Consider the following 20,841-nt stretch of genomic DNA (forward strand, 5'->3'; position numbering starts at 1 on the left):
AGACCCCCCAGCACCCACACCTTCTCAGCACCTCCCACCACACTGACTGGTGATACCTGATGCCGGCCACACCGCCCACAACCGCCTAGTGATGCCACTTTAATAATCTCTTGATTGCACATTTCTAATTAGCGATCAACTCTGAATCTATAGCCATACTACTGTTTATCTGACATCGATGTTATTACTGTATGTAATCATTAGCAGAAATAAGTTGGTCCCCTTTTATTACATTGCTTAGTATATATATTATGATATCAAATTAGCTTGTTTGGGGCTGCGTACTGCGTGCACATGCAGCTGTTCCCTCCTTGGTTAGTATACCCGCTAATTAATGTCAAGCCCTGTTCAGTACAATTGATTTCTCCTGACAACACACAACACTTCCACTGGCTATTTGAAAGCTGCTTTCACAATCTAGGTACCAGTTCAGCGCTGCTCTAATAGAGACATCTAAACTAAGCTAAATCGGCTTAGTGTTCCTGATATATACGTTTGAACAGTGACCGCTTGTTAAAAAAAAAAAAAAAAAACTAACATACCCAGGCTAGAAATATGTAATTGGAAAATCCTTGTTCCTACTCATTGTTAGGGGCCGCACCACATCCTTCTCTTTAGGGGATCTGCGGACTCCCCCCTACCCTCCCTCCAGCAGCTTCTGGGGCCGCAGGATCTGTCAAGGATAATTTTCAATGGAAGCATGCAAAACCGGGACTGCCGACAAGTATCTGCAGGTCCCCAACAAGGCTGCAGCATTAGTCACCACCAAGAGATGATTGGGGAATAAAGTGGCCCAGAAAACTTTCTGGAAATGGTCATTATCACCAATGGGCGGAGCCAACATAACAGTAGGCAGGATTATTACATCACTATACCTAGAGACATTAGTGACTAGCAAGGCTAAAGCTTTGGGCGGTGGGTGACAAAGGCCGGAGGGGCAGGTGGATAAAATGGGATTTGTGCATTGTGCAGAACAGACCTCCTGTCATATAGTAGAAACAGACTGTGCTCAACAGTCTATTTCTACTTGTGATACCGACCGTAAAGGGCCGCACATTGGTATTGCAAGCCCCATTAATTTTCCTAACGATATTGGATATTGGTTAACTTTCCTAACAATTTTGACTATATGTAGGCAAAAATATAAGGCATGGGGAAGGGGCATTGCCACCTTTAATACCAATTCACATTATACCACACACTACATGTAGAGCCCCGGTACTTGTTTGCAAGCATGGTGCCCAGTATGCTTTTAGCATACTGGGCTATTCTCCGTACTGAAATCGCATCACACAGCGTGTATGGTGCCGTGTGATGCGATGCATTGATCATATTAAGTGCACAGGAGTGCTTATACAATGAAATATTGCAATGGATCGGACGGTACCATAGACCGGGTGCTATCCGATGCGATGAGATATTTCATTGTATAAGCACCCATGCTATGAGATATGATCCAATGTGCATATTAAGTGCAAACAGTACTTATACAATGAAATATTGCATGTGATTGCACGGCACCATGCAGTGGGTGCGATCCGATATGTCATTGTACAAGCACCCATGCTATGAGATGTGATAGGTGATTACTATTGAAAGCACCTATGCCATTATTTTGCATTAACACCACTATCCACGACACCCCAAAGCGCGGCGAGCGGCGGAACGCGTCCTCCTACCTTTTCATACCCCCACTATCCACGTTAGCGTGGAGTTGATTTTATAAAGAGTGGCGAGCCCCTGAGCCCGAAGCGTAGCGAGCCCCACGAGGGGACAAGGAATACATGTAAAGTAATCCGCATCCCCATGCGGTGCTTGCTGCGCTCACAACACTTTATAACATCAACTCCATGCCAACGTGGATAGTGGGGGTATGAAAAGGTCGGAGGACGCATTCTGACACCCCTCGCAGGGCTCGCTGTGCTCGCCACGCTTCAGGGTGGCGTGGATAGTGGTGGTGTTTTAGGAACACATTCACACCTGCAATATCATACATCTGGCACAGTAATGATGACATGTTAACCAATAACTAATTTAATTAATAAATTAGAATGAAAAAGCATAATGAATGAATCACATTAATTACAATAAATAATGAAAATAACAGAATCACAACATTGATGAAGAAAAATAATGAAAGAAAATATGTAAAAAAAAGTCAATCAGCTTTAGGAAGGAGCGTAAGTGCTCTAAGGATGCATTGAAAAGGGTTATCACCACCCAAAGGTTTTTTGCCACATAAACTCTTGTAAATATGACTGGAGATGGTGGCGTGCTGTTCCTCTTTGGTGCTTATTGCGCCATTTGCATGCGCCCTGTCAATGCCTAATTTTCCCCAGCATATAATTTCCATAATTATAATTATAACCATGCCCATAACATTAATATAGTCAGGGATAAATAATCTTTTATCCCATATATGTCATGTTTAGTCTCTGAATGTGTAGAATTATAATGGCCATCAGATGACAGTTATTAGAATTCTATATCATGTTGCGCTCACATGTTATAACAAATTATAAGTTAGTCACAGAAAAACCAGCATTAGAAATGAAGTCATTAACATTCCCTTACACCAGTGAACCATACAGGATACAGCAAACAAAGGGGCGTGTCTATAGGCTAGTGAAACCAGGTGAATGAATGGATTCTCCCCTCCCCCGAGAGTTCTCTTGGGAAGCAAGAGAAAACCAAACAGCCACTTGCTGTTCGAAGGTGACACAGAGAGGATGGGTCTGGCTTCACCGGGAGGCTCCTTCCATAACATATGGATTTGGATGTGATAAGTAAATATGTATCATCAAACTGAATTGTGTGCCAGGACTAGGATATGATTAATGGACTGGATGTTTAGGATGAGTAGTATGTGTTTCACGGTGGCTACGTATAGCAGCGGTTGGTAGAAAGAGGATAGACATGCTTAAATTGGTAGATATAGCCGTGTACGTTTACATGTGGACAAAGTGAGGCCTAAGCCTGCTGCTGCCATGTGGCAAAGCAGAGGCCTAGTTCCTGGATCGTTTGTATGCAAGGAGTGTAAATAGCTTGCTTTTATCTGCTATGTGTCTGGATATTTAAACTAGCCACTGTGTGTCCAAGTGTGGTTGCAAAGGAGTTCTGTAGTATATGGTATGGACTCTTTGTATGAAAGTGAGTGTGTTGTTCTCAAAGGGATTCTTGGTATTTGAATGCCTGTGTAAGGCTATGCGTGAACATGTATGGACTCTTTGTATTGGAGAGTGTGAATGCTTTGTGTAATATCCAGTGAGAATATCTAGATAAACCAGCAGAGAAAACCAACTTATATGAAACAAATGTTGTTAGCATGTGATGCTCGGATTGTGTGGGTAATGGCATGTGATGTGATCAGGGTATGATTAGTCCTTAGATTGTATAGTGCTATTTAAGTGTTCTGTACAGAAGTACATGGTAGATTAATGATATATTAATTGTGTATGCAACAGGTTTAATGTGTTTGATGGATGTGCAAGTTATAGTCAGGATTGTGAGTATCGCATGATGCAGGTTAGAGGTTAATTTGGAGTAAATGTTGTGAATAGAAATTATGAACGTACAGTCAGTTTATGTGTGATTGCCAGGCGGAAGTTATTAGTCTTTTGCTAAGGTTTCCTTTGTGTGCTATGTAGGGGAATCTAAGATGGCCGAATGCCATGTGGCAAACCAAAATGTGTTCTGGCTAAGATGGCTGACAATTAGTTATTATAAGATGGCAGCTGCCTCATAGCCGCGCCCCCCCACAGCACTGTATTCCACATTCATATATATTCATCACTGAGGGTAGCTTTATTTAAGGATGCTGGAGCAATAATCATTATTATGTATAATACCTGTATTGTTATATTTATTATCCATGATACAGTTTCATCTGGTTACACTTATAAATAATATTCATTGATTATAAATCTGGACATTCAATTATTGGTTGCGTGCGAAATAAATAAATTAGATAGACTTTGCATATATAAATAAATGGACTTCCATAGATGGGGCCTCAGTCCTCGGGATTAAGCATTTGACGATGTGCGGATATGCGCAGGTTTGCGAATATCGGCAGGTGTGGGATAATCTACCAGAAAAGAAGAAAAAGTTTTTTTTTATTTTTTTTCTGGTGCGTTTTGTGTGTTTCCATATTACTGCCGGTTAGGGGCCTGTGTTGGATCTGTAGTATTACAAAGCTCTAATTTGAACTTTGGGACAAAAGGAAAAACATTTATTTATATTTAAATACCAAGATGCGATTCTATAAGTATATATATGTTATAATAATTTGTTTTCTCTCTTGCGATGGTATCTCCTTTTGATGTTTATCTTTTAAATAATAGTCAGATATGATTGGCAAGGGCTGTTTCAGGTTGAATTGTTTTTTTAATTTGAATTGTTTTCTAAGCAGTGCAAATTTTAAATAAATGCACATCTTTTATAATTGCAGCAGAAGCGGATTATAAGGGAATAATGTATAGCCATAAAATTGCAGGTATTTTACTGCAGACCATCTCAACCTGAGAAAGCCATTGTATAATTGTATGTTGCGAAGAATTCTGGGTAAAAATGCTATTTCTACTAAATAAATTTATTTTATTTTTAGTATATCTTTCAACATAAGGTAATGAGAATAGTAGGCAAGGTGAAAAGCACTGCCAATGCTAAGAGTGTTTAATGGTAAACTTTCATTCCCATAATTGATAGGATTGAGTCATAAGTATTTTTGCTTTAGAAAGATAAAAGCAGAGAGAGATAAAATACCAGTCAATAGAAAAATCAGGTACAGTTAAAATCAACAAATTCCAAGCAGTATGACATTTTGAATGTTACTCTAAAGTGTTACATTTAAAACTGAAACAAATTGTTACCAAATATGATATATAAAATTTTTCTTTTTTTTTATTCCAGGCTAAAAGACAGAAAAAGATTCTTAACTTTTAAAAGTGCCAGCCAGAGGGTATTTAGATGTAAATTAAGGTGTTGAGACAATAGATTTAACCTTGAAACTTAGACAAAGCAACTTTTAGAAAGGGGGCATTTGAATAGGATTGATTTATTTGCTTTCTCTCTCAGCAGCAGAGACTGTAGTTTTGAATAGGCTCAATAGACAGAATATTTCTTTTTGTAACTATTGTGATCTTTATCCCAAATGCATAAGTGCATGAAAAACTGGTAAGAGGTATTGTACTGTGTGGAGTTTGTGCCTGTTAAGAGTAAAAATTGCATTTGTTTTCCCCTGTGAATATGAGATATCTACAGTATTGTAAGAGGTGTTAAATTCATAGTGCCATATCCTTGCAAACCACAAATGTTATAGAAAGAGTGTGCTATTGGGATTTCTTGAATAGTTAAGTTAAGTAGAAGTGCAAAATATGTTTGCAAAGTATGCAAAAGAAGGCGGGACTCGGACACATGGGTGTCAACGTCTGCCGCTCAGTGAGACACTGTTTGCGTGATGGACACATGTGCGGGCGCATGTGATTGCCTAGGTACGCTGTACAGGTAAATGCCCAAGGATGGGTAGTGATACTTAATTGAGTGATAATTACAATTCATAAATTGAGTAAGACTCCTGTTGAGTTACAAACAGGATTCTTTTATTATTGTTCAAAATTCAAGAAATTCAAATAGTATTGATTAAATTCCCATTGATAGTCAAGGGAACACTCGTGTGACATCCAGTAGAAGAGCTACCAGCCTAGGAAGATTTTCTGTACAGAAATATTTCAAGTTTAAGCATAAGACCATAAGATGTATAGCGCCCAGTGTGAAACATAATTGAGGCGAACGGGTGTGTGACGGCACGACTCAGCGCAGTGTAGTCCAGTGTAGGACAGTCCAGTTAGGACAGGGTGTACGTGCCGACGTACACATAGGAACTGCCCCTTCAGTGGAACTGATTCCGCTAGGAGGGTACAAGAAGATACATCGGAACCCAGTTGTTTCCGATTAGCTACTTTAGAAATCCAGTTTCTGGGGGCACAGGAAAACAAGTTTGTTGTGCCCTGGAGAAATTAGGCCGCACCTTGCAAGTTGACTAGAAGTTCGCTGCTAGTTGAAAGACTTGGTGATTGAGTATCATACCTCGTATCCTTCGCACCTGCTTGACTGTGGGATGTTCTAGGAAGCTGTAGAAGTGAGTGTTTGGGGAGCTCTCAGACAAGTAATAACCCACCGGTATCTATTAAGCTGTGAACATTTATTCCTGTAATTATGGGTAATAACGGGTCACGCTGTGATAACGTGCATGTTAGGGAGGAAGCAAGCCGACCAAAAGGATCGGCTGCTTTTATTATGTGCTGTGAGCACGGTGAACGAGCAGTTGTTTACCACAAGAAATGAAAAAGGAATACACAGGCAGCAAGTTAGAATTTCCCAGTGTTGATAGCTTCGAACCGGATGAATTACACAATAAGAATTGAAAATATGTCTGCTCTCATCAAACGCGAGGTAAGAAGAGGCATAGTGTTTGTTTAAAACTGTGGTATAGGAAAATGGCAATAGGAAAAGTGATGACAAAGATGCAATTAGACTGTTAATGCAGAATAGCAATACCCCCCCATTCATATATAATGGGACCAGTTATTCTAAAGTGTCTGATGTAATTGTGAAACTGACTAACCTATACCATGTGTCAACTCCTTGTTAAGGATTAGTAAGTGTTGACGTAATATTCAAGACAGCTGTCGTCTCCGAGACAAGATAAGTTGAATGTAAGGCGGAGTCAAACAGCCAGAGAGGATGCTCTTTTTCCCCAAGTAGTAAGAGACGGTACAGTCGATGCCAAATTGACACAGCTGGAGAAGTAGGTATACTGGTTTCACACTGACTCAGGTAATAAGTATTAAGATAACAAGATAAATTGAGAATGCCAAATTGTATTTGAAGTTAATTACATCCCCAGGTTAATAACTGCTGTAGGTATAGAGAAGCAGAGATGTCACCCAAATGAAGAACGGTAACTAGAAAGACTCCTAAACTTTCTTTCTCCCCTTTCAGCAAGTAGATTAAAGATTTAAGAGTAGAACACAATATTACAGCGAACACATGAAGGTTTAGACTATGGTAAGACATACAGGTATAGAACACGAGGAAAGGTAGAGAACAAGATAACATGTTCTATTCAAAGGAGTACTGCATACGATCCGCCCTCGGTACCAGGGTAATGACGTATTGGGAAATTTGTTTTTGAAACATGCTTGTTCATTACATGACATATAGTTCCCATGACACATATGTATGTAAAACACATAGATATAGGGAAGTGGTTAAAAGTTAATAGCCACCTAGTGGTGACTTGTATGTGATGTAATTGTCAGTCCAGGTTCTTAGGAATCAAGTAAGGAGAAATGGAAGTTAGTTTATACGTACTCTCTTTTGTTTGTTTGATTGTCATTGTTTGTTTTGAATGGTTCGGAGAATCAGACATATGTCGTGTAAGGTGTCTAAAGATTTGTTTTTCTGTTTGTTGTTTAGTTAAGCCAGAAAGAGCTGTGATTGGACCCGGTCAAATGTGACGCATTGAATTTGGAAACCCCTATTGCTCCTAATTGCATGGAGAGCGTATGGACCTAACATTGAAAAAGTTTCATCCCCTAGACAACGAGATATATATAACAGTGTTTTTAAATGAGATTTAAAAATCTCAAGATATTGATAGTGTTAGGTCCAGATGTCAAGTAACTGATAGTCCCTAGTAATTAGACAGAGAAGAGGAAAATGAGAGATTGAATATTCTGAATATCTCAGATTTCCTCTAGTCACATTTTTCCGAAGAAGAACACAGATTATCTGGCTCAGAAAACTGTATTTGTAATATATGGAGTGATATAGAGGTTAAATTGAAAGAAGTTTGGTAGTACAGGGTAGAAATACCCTTAAATAAATTAGAGCGCCACCTAGTGTCAAAAGACAGTAAGGCGAGGGTTAAACTGTAGCACTCTAGAGTGTAGAAGCTTCACAGATGTGGGAGGCGGGATACTCTTAACGCTTGGGAAGTTCTTTCTGTTTATGTCTTTGCAGGGAAACAAGTCGACGACAGAACTATCGGAAGTCTACAAGTGGATCGGATGGAATACAAGAAGCCAAGAATGGTAGGGAAAATAGGTAGAAATGCAAAAATATTGATACTTCTTTTTCCTACAGATGCAATGGAGAAGTAGAGATGAGCTCAGCCGTAGACAGATGATGGTCCTCGAGATGACGACTTGGATACCGACAGATGACTAGACAGGAACCCAGCTAGAAAGCCCCAAGAGCCGACGAAATACACTAGACGACCCCACGTCGTGATGAGCAGAAGACCCACTAGAGACTTTTTAGCCCTTAGTTTTAATGTCAAGAGACACTAGGAATGACCCAAAAGGCGTAGAAGGTTTTTGTCCTGGGACCCTATTCAGGTTTTTAATCCCCTACTGCCCAAGGAGAAATGACTGTTCTCCACTCTTGCAGGAAATCTTTATAATACTCTGTCAAATTGTTCGTTATGATTGTTCATCAATGTTTTCCCAGCATCCTTTGTAGGACATATGAAGGTTGTTCAACCCTGTACACCCTGCGGTAGGTAACACAACACCTATGCAGGAACACTACACCCACATAGACTACACATACACTCCCCAAATGTATCATTCAGTCGTGTGTGTCTAGGCTGTGGCCCTACAACTATTGTGAGGTCATGGTCTGGACATGCCGGCGTTAAGTAAATGCACTCCCCCATTTATTATTAATCTCGGATTAAGCCATTGCGCAAAAATGATACATCCCCTTCTTTATACATATACACATAAGTTCCACCCTTTAAAAAAAAATTTTTATCAATGAAAAATATTTTTATGAAAAATATTGAAATTTTATGAATTATGAAAATTAATGCGGAAATTATGCATTATTAATGTGACAGTTTTATATACTGTCAAATGGACGACTGTCAATGCCTAATTTTTCCCAGCATATAATTTCCATAATTATAATTATAACCATGCCCATAACATTAATATAGTCAGGGATAAATAATCTTTTATCCCATATATGTCATGTTTAGTCTCTGAATGTGTAGAATTATAATGGCCATCAGATGACAGTTATTAGAATTCTATATCATGTTGCGCTCACATGTTATAACAAATTATAAGTTAGTCACAGAAAAACCAGCATTAGAAATGAAGTCATTAACATTCCCTTACACCAGTAAACCATACAGGATACAGCAAACAAAGGGGCGTGTCTATAGGCTAGTGAAACCAGGTGAATGAATGGATTCTCCCCTCCCCCGAGAGTTCTCTTGGGAAGCAAGAGAAAACAAAACAGCCGCTTGCTGATCGAAGGTGACACAGAGAGGATGGGTCTGGCTTCACCGGGAGGCTCCTTCCATAACATATGGATTTGGATATGATAAGTAAATATGTATCATCAAACTGAATTGTGTGCCAGGACTAGGATATGATTAATGGACTGGATGTTTAGGATGAGTAGTATGTGTTTCACGGTGGCTACGTATAGCAGCGGGGTGTAGAAAGAGGATAGACATGCTTAAATTGGTAGATATAGCCGTGTACGTTTACATGTGGACAAAGTGAGGCCTAAGCCTGCTGCTGCCATGTGGCAAAGCAGAGGCCTAGTTCCTGGATCGTTTGTATGCAAGGAGTGTAAATAGCTTGCTTTTATCTGCTATGTGTCTGGATATTTAAACTAGCCACTGTGTGTCCAAGTGTGGTTGCAAAGGAGTTCTGTAGTATATGGTATGGACTCTTTGTATGAAAGTGAGTGTGTTGTTCTCAAAGGGATTCTTGGTATTTGAATGCCTGTGTAAGGCTATGCGTGAACATGTATGGACTCTTTGTATTGGAGAGTGTGAATGCTTTGTGTAATATCCAGTGAGAATATCTAGATAAACCAGCAGAGAAAACCAACTTATATGAAACAAATGTTGTTAGCATGTGATGCTCGGATTGTGTGGGTAATGGCATGTGATGTGATCAGGGTATGATTAGTCCTTAGATTGTATAGTGCTATTTAAGTGTTCTGTACAGAAGTACATGGTAGATTAATGATATATTAATTGTGTATGCAACAGGTTTAATGTGTTTGATGGATGTGCAAGTTATAGTCAGGATTGTGAGTATCGCATGATGCAGGTTAGAGGTTAATTTGGAGTAAATGTTGTGAATAGAAATTATGAACGTACAGTCAGTTTATGTGTGATTGCCAGGCGGAAGTTATTAGTCTTTTGCTAAGGTTTCCTTTGTGTGCTATGTAGGGGAATCTAAGATGGCCGAATGCCATGTGGCAAACCAAAATGTGTTCTGGCTAAGATGGCTGACAATTAGTTATTATAAGATGGCAGCTGCCTCATAGCCGCGCCCCCCCACAGCACTGTATTCCACATTCATATATATTTATCACTGAGGGTAGCTTTATTTAAGGATGCTGGAGCAATAATCATTATTATGTATAATACCTGTATTGTTATATTTATTATCCATGATACAGTTTCATCTGGTTACACTTATAAATAATATTCATTGATTATAAATCTGGACATTCAATTATTGGTTGCGTGCAAAATAAATAAATTAGATAGACTTTGCATATATAAATAAATGGACTTCCATAGCCCCAAAGACGCTCCACATTCAATAAAATTAAATCTGGTTTACTTGGGCATGCTGATAACCAGCCACTTGCAACTGTTCAGTGCTGTACCCCCGCCAGCAGTCTGAATAAATAGTAGTGCCGGGCTCAATATTTTCATTTATAGCCACCATCAAAGTGGTGGCATCACGTCTGGGCACCATGGTGAGGAAACACTGTCCAGTTTGATGACAAATTCCTCCAAAGATCCTCTGCTCTGGTAACGTACGGACGACATTGCTTTTACACTTGACACACAAGCTCTCATCTACCTCCACGATGTGCCCTGAACCGCTGATACGCCGCTGTGGCTGCACCCTGAGATCCATGGTGCAAGCCTCCTGCATCCATCTGTTATACAGGACTGCTGTCTTCTTTGATATCTCCAGCTGTCGCTCACAGTAGTGAATGGATGTGAGCTCCTGGGCCCAGGGATATATGAAGCACACCAAGGTGACAATGGATAAGCGGCACCCTGGAAATCAATGGGCCGCTGTGAGGCTCACCTTGAGATGGCATGCTTTCACATGGCACCGCCACATACATTCCTTCACTAACAGCCGCATAGCGTGCCCATTAGCGCAATTCTGCGTCAGCGGAAGGATATCATGCTGCTGGAAGAAGTGGATAGCCTCCTCCGTCTGAGGCAAGCTGAACATGTTCATAGATACAGCCCTTTGCGATACTTGCGATACTTCACCAGCAGCTCTGAGGGATGCTTCCATTCCAGTCAGAAAATCACCTCAGAATGAATCTGACACCGGGCGGTAATGACAGGAAAAGGGAGCGGTACTGAAATCGCATGCCACTATAACGTGACATGTGATGCGATTTCAGTACGGTACCGTACATAAGGAAACTGGGCGCCGTGATAATACACCAGGATTAGGCACACTGAAATGCTCATTGCACTTTGTGACAGATGGCAATGCCCATTACATATTATGCCACACACCTTAATGCCCATGACATTTTATGCCACACACTATAATTTCTATCACATATTATGCAACACATTGTAATGCCTATTACATGTTGTGCCACACAATGTAATTCTTATTACATTTTATACAACATACCGTAATGTCTATAACATATCTTAATGCCTTGTCAAGGAGGGGAGGTTAAATACTTGTTGCCAAGGGTTTACACACTCGTAGCCCAGTGGGAAATTCATGCTCATTGCCATGAGGGATTACATGATCGCTGTCAGGGTGAGTTGCATGCTCATTTCCAAGGGGGAGTTACATGCTTGTTGCCAACGGGGAGTTACTTTCTCATTGCCCCGGGGTAGTTACAAGAGAACCACTAGCATCTGTCCCCAACCAGGTGGTGGCCACCTTTGGAGGGGTGCAGCGTATCTGTCTGTATGTGGACAGAGACTCTGAGCCCCTGAGGTCCTGCACCCCACTGCCCGGCTCCTGTGAATTTTTTATTTATTTAAATGTAAATGTAAGGAGCTGGGCCAGGGATCCAGTGGCTTCATGGGCGAGTGGCCTCTCAGAAAACTTCTGATAACATCAATGACCAATCCGTCACTAGCCCCCGCAGACCCACAGCACCCACAGCTGCTGTATCCTGCACCTCCAAGCCTCCGGGGGCTATTGATACGCCACTGAATCCAATTTAATTACATAAATCGTTACTTTTTATTGGGAAATCACAAATCAGTGGTCTGCAGCATGTGCAGCATTCCGTGCTATAAATTTTTAATTATTCAACTCACAAAATGTGTGACCTTCCTGCTGCATATAATCACTAGAATAACAATCTGTGTAGTACATAAAAATTGCTGTAAATTTATCAAACAAGCCACAAGTTTTTCTTTTGTAAACTGACAAGGCTATTCGCTTCAATTAACCAATATTGTTACAAATATATTTATAAAATAAATGTGGTTAGCCTATGATATGGTCAAACACTGTGATACACACAGGGCCGGTAACATACAATCTTGAGGTCCTGCACATGCTTATCCCATCCTGAGAAGTAAAAACTGGTTGGTTATTGTCTCATCCCTCCATGTATCTCTCCAGTCTCATCATTACCCCCTGTCTCTCCAACCTGAGTTCTGCCTGTGTGTCTATCAGTCTTATCCTCCTCCTGTGTCTTTAAGCCTCACCTCCCCCCTCCCCTTTGTGTTTCTTAACCAGTGGTGGTTCCAGAAGTCAATAGTGGAACCACACCTACTGCCACTAACTGTCATTCCACAATGACTCACTGTCAGTTGGGGTTCCCTATTTGAAATTTGGATTGTGCTGCAGACCCTCCTCTGGAACCACCACTGCTGTCAACACTTCCCACTTGTCTTTCAGCACTACTACTCCACATTGTCTCAGCCACACCACCATCATCCCATGTCTCTTCAGAAAATCCCACCGTGTCTCCGTTGCCCTATGTTTTAGCTCCTTCCTCCATCACACTTCATTTCCAACTACTATAACCTCCTCCTGGCACGTGTCTCTTCAGCCCGTCAACACTTAACTAACTTGAATGACCTTCTGTTGCCTGCTGAGAATGTTACCCCTATAGATGACTATCATCCTCTGTGCTGGTGGTAGGGGCTCAGCTTGGCCTCTGCTTAAAGTTTGTGTAATTAAAATAAGTTTATTTAAAATTTAGTTATGGAATCATCATTTTGCTTGTGCAATTTAATACTAAAATATCAAATCACATCTTGTTGTTATGTTCTATATGGTAATAACTCAAATCCCATACGCGCACACGGGGAGGGGTTCCGAGTACCTAAAAACTCCCCCTGCCTGCTGACCCATCAGCCCAGGTATCATATTAAACAGCCGCTGCAGCAGACTAGCTTTGCGGCTGTCGGCAGCTTGCTCCTGGCAGAGAGAGAGAGACAGGCTGCCTGCAGGTAGGGGGAGCTAGAATGCAGCTCTTCCTGGGCCATGCTACATGTGGCCAGGGCTGGTGCAAGGCATCTAGAAGCCCTAGGCAAACCTACAGGATACCGCCTCCCCCCACCCCTGACACCCCCAGCTTCTCACAATTGACTTAAAAAAAAAATTTCAGAACGCTCCCCGCAGATCCCGCAGCGCTTGTTCCTCCAAGCCACCGCGGGCTCTGCCGCATTGGAGTTACGTCCCTGGTGTAGGGGAAGCCAGGTAGCAGCGGGCGCACATAGAAATGTATGGACAGTCAGTGATTGGCGGAGAGCTCTCTCAGTAAGAGGATCACTGGCTGTCCATTCATTTCTATGTGCAGGGAGCATGATGCCAAACATTTATGCTGGGCAGTGGGCACACACAGCTAGCCCTCACCAGCAGCGCCTACAGTGATGATTTATTTATTATAAATTGTGTATATGCTTACTGTACAGCAGACAGCACGGATTTCCGTTGAGTAGCTGGGCGGGCGGGGGCGGTGAGGGCTGCAAGTGCACGGCGGCTCTGTGACCCCCTGGAGATTGACAGGATTGCTGCGGTGTGTGTCCTGTCCAGCGCACCGGGGGGCGGGGGCAGTGCAGGCAGCAGATTGTGGCTGGGTAAGTGCTGACTAGCTGTTGGGGTGCCCGCCGCCGAAGACTGCCGCTGGCCTGGCTGCTGACGACCAGGCCCGGCCAGGGATGGGGACAGGCAGAGAGGGAGAGGCAGCAAGCTTAACACGGGTGACAGGCGGGATTGAGGCGGGGGGGAAATCATTCACAGTACTCACCGAATAGCTGTGACTGAGTGCTTGCTTGGCAGTCAGATCGATGCTGCAGCTTCAGCTTCTTCTTCCGGCTCTCCTCTGCGGTAGCTTTCCTGCTGCTGCTGGCCTGGAGCTCACTACCGCCCTCCAATGCCTAAACCTGCCTAGTGGTGGCGCCGGCCCTGCATGTGGCTGCAAGAATTGGAGAGATGGCTGGGTGAGGCTGGGACTGTCCTCAGCAGCTACGCAGGTACACAAATGGGGTATATGTGTGTATATGCTACGTGTGTGCTTGTATCCCGTGTGTGTGTAGATGCTGTGTGTATCTAAGCTATGTGAGTCTGTCAATGTATGTATGTATGATATGTGTGTGAATGTATGCTATGAATGTATGCCATCCTTTTTGTCTGGTAAAATCCCTGAGAAAGTGGCCACAGAATAGCAAATACTGTACATGACATTGGGAATATGCTAGTACCTATGATGCATAATAATACAGTGTCAGACTGGGGCATGAAGGGCCCACTGTGGAATTTATTTATTTATTAATTAACAGTTTCTTATATTTCGCAGCATATATCCACAGCGCTTTACAAAGGAGACAGTGATACAACAAACTGGGTATTTACAGACAATCAAAGGTATGAGGGCCCTGCATGCAAGGTTACGGAATGCACATTTAGCAGTGTGGTCAGTCTCCAGTGGTGTGGCTAACTTTTAGAGAGTGCCTGGTGTGGGCCCCTTGATAAATATATTGCAGACATGGTAATGTAGCAGTTTAATAACAGCAGTGCACTGTAGAAAGTACAGCACAGTCCTGTGCAGTATAATTTCACATATGCATAATGTAAAATTGAAGAGCACAGTCTGGAGGTGTTAGCTTTAATATATAGGTGGTCAGTACTCCTTGTGATGGTATACTAAGGTCAACATGCAGTGGCTCGACTACTGAAGGTCAACACATGGGAAAATCAACATAGGCTTAGGTCAACACAAGCATTAGGTCGGCAGGCAAAAGGTTGACATGGGGTTTTTCACTTGTTTTGAGCCAACATGTGCCGATAGGCAGTATTTCATGCCCTACCATCCACTAGGGCATGGTACGAGAATAAAATAGTGCGCCGAGCATAGCGAGGCATCATGCCCGAAGCATGGCGAGCGCAGTGAGTGCACCGAAACTGGTAAAAAAAAGTGAAAAACACCATGTTGACATTTTGATATGGGTAAAAAAAAAAAATGAAAATCCCAATGTCGACCTTTTGACTGTCGACCTAGCCCATGTTGACCTAATGCTTGTGTTGACCTAATGACATGCATGTGTCATCCTTGGCTCATGTTTAGAAATAAAATGCCTCCAGCGCTGTTATCTGTACTAAGCAGCTATGTATGAGTTTTGTTTCAGATAGTTAAAAGAATAAAACAAAGCGCTAAGAAATTGCAATACCATTAACCCCTTCCCGACATTTGACGTACATTTACGTCATGGTCGGGAAGCACTTCCCGACACATGGCGTAAATGTACGTCATGGATTTAAACTGTCACCGCGTCTATAGACGCGGTGACAGTTTCAACATGTCTGCTGTCCCTGACAGCAGACATGTCCGTGCATGCCCAGGGGGGGCTGCGATGCCGCCCCCCCGTCGGCGATCGCTGTGATTGGCTGTTCAGTGTGAACAGCCATTCACAGCGTTTTCCTGTGTCACCGGCGAATAACGTTCGCCGGTGACACGGGATCAGAGGTGATTGGTGCTGTAAAGTACAGCACCAATCACCGCGGGGTGTAAGGGTGACACTGGTGTCACCCCACCTCACCCCGTCCGCCCCCAAAGGCCGTGATTGGTCCGTCGGACCGACGGACCAATCACAGCCAAGGAGGGGGATTTAAACTAACGGTGACTGCACTGCAGACGCCATTCCGGTCTGGAATAGCGTGCAGTGCGGTCACCGTGCCCACCTGCCGCCATATACTGACCAGAACCTTGCTCCATACTTACCTGATCGCTGCTTCATCACTGCTTGATCACTGCTTGATCTGTGCTTGTAGTGTGCTGGATGCTTCCTGGATCCTGTTGCTACTTGTGCCTTCCTGTGCTGTGAAATTGTGCTGCTGCAGTGTAATAGCTAGATAGAGAGAGAGATAGAGAGAGATAGAGAGAGATAGAGAGAGAGATAGTGTCAGAGAGTGCTATATTTTGTGCTGCTGCAGTGTGATATAGTTATAGATAGAGAGAGAGAGATAGAGAGAGATAGAGAGAGAGAGATAGATAGAGAGGCCTAGTGACAGAGTGCTATATTTTGTGCTGCTGCAGTGTGATAGTTATAGAGAGATAGAGAGAGATAGAGAGAGAGAGATAGAGAGAGATAGTGACAGATTGTGCTATATATTTTTTATATAACTGACTGCTGCCCCCTCCTTTTGTGCTGATCAGTATAAATTAACTGATCAGCAACTTTTTGGGGGCGCAGGTTTTTTTTTATATATAGATATACCTGTCAGTGCTGCTGCTGCAGTGTCATAGAGTGATAGATAGTGAGAGATAGAGAGATAGAGAGAGATAGTGACAGAGAGTGATAGAGAGTGCTAAATTTTGTGTCTGCTGCCCCCGCCTTTTGTGCTGATCACTATATCTGAGGTGATCAGCAACTTTTTTGGGGGTACAGAGGTTTTTTTTTTTTTTATATATATACCTGTCAGTTGCACTGTCAGTTGCACCAAAGGTTGTGCACCTGCTGCACCTCACTGGTAATCAGTGTCGCATCACTGATCACCTTTTTTTTTTGTGTGTGTGCTGTGGGGTCTTTTTTTAATTTTTTTTTTACACACACTGTGATTTTGTGGGTGTCCTGTGGCCGCTGTGCGCTGTTCAGTGACGTACATCACTGATCATCTTTTTCGGCACAGGGTTGATCTATTTTTTTTTTTTGATCAAATTCCTGTTGCCTTTGAGCGCTGTTCAGTGACAGACGTTACTGACCAACATCTGTGCTCAATTTTTGGCGCAGGACCTTTTTTTTTTTTTTTTTAACCCCTTCAATTTTTTATTTTTAACCCCTTCATTTTTTTTTTTTTTTATTGGTATAAAGTATATATTTTTTTTCTGCACTACATACACACTACACACTACATACCTCCCGGGTTGAAATAAAGTTTGTACCCCCCCCTACACTATACACGTGTTGAAACATTTCACTACCAGTAACACAAAAATAAAAATGGCCTCCCAAATGTCCTCCCAAATGTCCTCCCAGTCATCCAGGAGAATGTATTCAGTGGAGGAGGCATATGCCATGCTTGCCTCTGACTCAGACACAGCCAGTGATGCAAGCGGGGAATTTGAAGGATTCGTCTTAAGCTCCTCTTCCTCCTCTGGTGATGAGGGACCCCCTCAAAGACGCCCCCGTAGAGCAGCTGAGACCCCCCCCCAACAATTGATCTCGTATGGACCCCACCACCAGACAATTTTGAGCCCCAGGTTCCTGAGTTTTTGGCCATGCCAGGAATCCAATTTGATTCCACAGGTCTCAGAGAAATTGACTTTTTCAAATTATTTTTCTCTGATGATTTTATAAATTTAATGGTGGACCAAACTAATTTATATGCCCAGCAGTTTATTGCTCAAAACCCCACGTCATCATTTGCTAGGTGGACCCCTGTAGATGCAGTAGAGATGATGACGTTTTGGGGTCTGGTGTTTCATATGGGCATAGTAAAAAAGCCAGAAATTAGGCAATATTGGAGTACAGATGTTCTGTACAGTACTCCATTTTACCGTATGGCCATGACCCGGACTCGATTTGAGACAATTCTTAAATTTATACATTACACCGATAATGCACAGTGCCCACCCAGAGATGATCCCACCTTTGACCGGCTATTCAAAGTCAGGCCGGTCATTGATCATTTCAGTGCCAAATTTGAAGAGGTGTACATCCCTGAAAAATTTATTTGTATCGACGAGTCCCTTATACATTTTAAAGGAAGGGTTAAATTCCGCCAGTACCTTCCCAGTAAGAGGGCAAGGTATGGCATAAAAATGTATAAACTGTGTGAAAGCACCTCAGGGTACACCCACAGGTTTAGGGTTTATGAAGGGAAGGATTCAAGAATTGAACCGCCAGAATGCCCCCCCTCCCTCGTAGGTGTTAGTGGGAAAATTGTCTGGGATTTAGTGCACCCCTTCCTGGATAAAGGTTATCACCTCTATGTGGATAACTTTTACACTAGCATCCCCCTGTTTAAGGCCCTTGGTTCAAGAGGTACAGCAGCTTGCGGTACTGTGCGCAAGAACCAAAGAGGCCTCCCAAAAACGCACATTGCCCAAGTAATGAGAAGGGGTGAAAGCAGGGGAATATGCAACGAAAATATGTTGTTGGTCAAATATAAGGACAAGAGGGATGTCCTTATACTGACAACAATTCACGGAGACAGTACCACCTCCGTCCCTGTACGAGGTACCAGTACCCACACCTCCAAACCTAATTGTATCCTGGATTACAATAGGTACATGGGCGGAGTGGATCTTTCAGATCAGGTACTGAAGCCGTACAGTGCCCTGCGGAAAACAAAAATCTGGTACAAGAAGGTGGCCGTGTATATCATCCAGATGGCACTGTATAACGCTTACGTGCTATTCCGTTCTACCGGCCAGAGGGGGACATTTATGCACTTTCAAGAGGAAGTCATAAAGGGCCTAATATTTGGGAACCAGCAGGCAGAGGGCCCCAATACTTCTAGTACTGGCCCCCGTATTGTACCAGGGCAGCATTTTCCTGATGAAATCCCCTCCACTGGAAAAAAGGGCAGGACACAAAAAAGGTGCAAAGTTTGCTATAAAAAGGGAATAAGAAAGCAAACTATTTTCCAGTGTGACACTTGCCCCGACAAACCCGGCCTATGTATAAAGGAGTGTTTTAAAATATACCACACATCTATGGAATATTAGGTTCATAATTTCACCGTGCTTCGGGGGTCTTGCTAATGCCACATAGCACCCACCATTCATTCCACCAGAATCTGAGCCGCAAAATCCAAAAATCACTCCTTCCCTTCTGAGTCCTGCCATGCACCCAACTGGTATTTTTTGGTCACATGTGAGGCATTGCCGTACTTGGGAGATATTGGGGCACAGATTTTGGGGTGCTTTTTCTCCTTCATTCCTTGTGAAAATGAAAAATTTTGAGCCAGAACTGCATTTTTGTGTAAAAAAATGTAATTTTTCATGTTCACTGCCCAGTTTTATCAAAATTGGTGAAACCCCTGGGGGTTTGAAATGTACACTATACCCCTAGATGAATTCCCTGAGGGGTGTAGTTTGCAAAATGGGGTCACTTGTGGGGGGTTCCACTGTATTGGTGCTTTGGGGGTCTTGCTAATGCGACATAGCACCCACCATCATTCCACCAGAATTTGTGCTGCAAACTCCAAATATCACTCCTTCCCTTCTGAGTCCTGCCACTTTTTGGTCACACATGAGGCATTGCCGTACTCGGGAGAAATTGGGGCACAGATTTTGGGGTGCTTTGTCTCCTTCATTCCTTCTGAAAATGAAAAATTTTGAGCCAGAACTGCATTTTTGTGTAAAAAAATGTAATTTTTCATTTTCACTGCCCACTTGTATCAAAATTGGTGAAACCCCTGGGGGTTTGAAATGTACACTATACCCCTAGATGAATTCCCTGAGGGGTGTACTTCGCAAAATGGGGTGACTTGTGGGGGGGTTCCACTGTATTGGTGCAACATAGCACCCACCATTCATTCCACCAAAATCTGTGCTGCAAAATCCAAAAATCACTCCTTCCCTTCTGAGTCCTGCCATGCACCCAACTGGTATTTTTTGTTCACATGTGAGGCATTGCCGTACTCTGGAGAAATTGGGGCACAGATTTTGGGGTGCTTTTTCTCCTTCATACCTTCTGAAAATGAAAAATTTTGAGCCAGAACTGCATTTTTGTGTAAAAAAATGTAATTTTTCATTTTTACTGCCCACTTGTATCAAAATTGGTGAAACCCCTGGGGGTTTGAAATGTACACTATACCCCTAGATGAATTCCCTGAGGGGTGTAGTTTGCAAAATGGGGTCACTTGTGGGGGGGTTCCACTGTATTGGTGCTTTGGGGGTCTTGCTAATGCGACATAGCACCCACCGAAATTCCACCAGAATCTGAGCTGCAAAATCCAAAAATCACTCCTTCCCTTCTGAGTCCTGCCATGCACCCAACTGGTATTTTTTGGTCACATGTGAGGCATTGCCGTACTCGGGAGAAATTGGGGCACAGATTTTGGGGGGCTTTTTCTCCTTCATACCTTCTGAAAATGAAAAATTTTGAGCCAGAACTGCATTTTTGTGTAAAAAAATGTAATTTTTCATGTTCACTGCCCACTTGTATCAAAATTGGTGAAACCCCTGGGGGTTTGAAATGTACACTATACCCCTAGATGAATTCCCTGAGGGGTGAAGTTTGCAAAATGGCGTTACTTGTGGGGGGGTTCCACTGTCTTGGTGCTTGGGGGGTCTTGTTAATGCGACATAGCACCCACCAAAATTCCACCAGAATCT

The sequence above is a fragment of the Crinia signifera genome, chromosome 4 (genome assembly GCF_055691185.1).
Source record: "Crinia signifera chromosome 4, ASM5569118v1, whole genome shotgun sequence".
Classification (NCBI taxonomy): domain Eukaryota; kingdom Metazoa; phylum Chordata; class Amphibia; order Anura; family Myobatrachidae; genus Crinia; species Crinia signifera.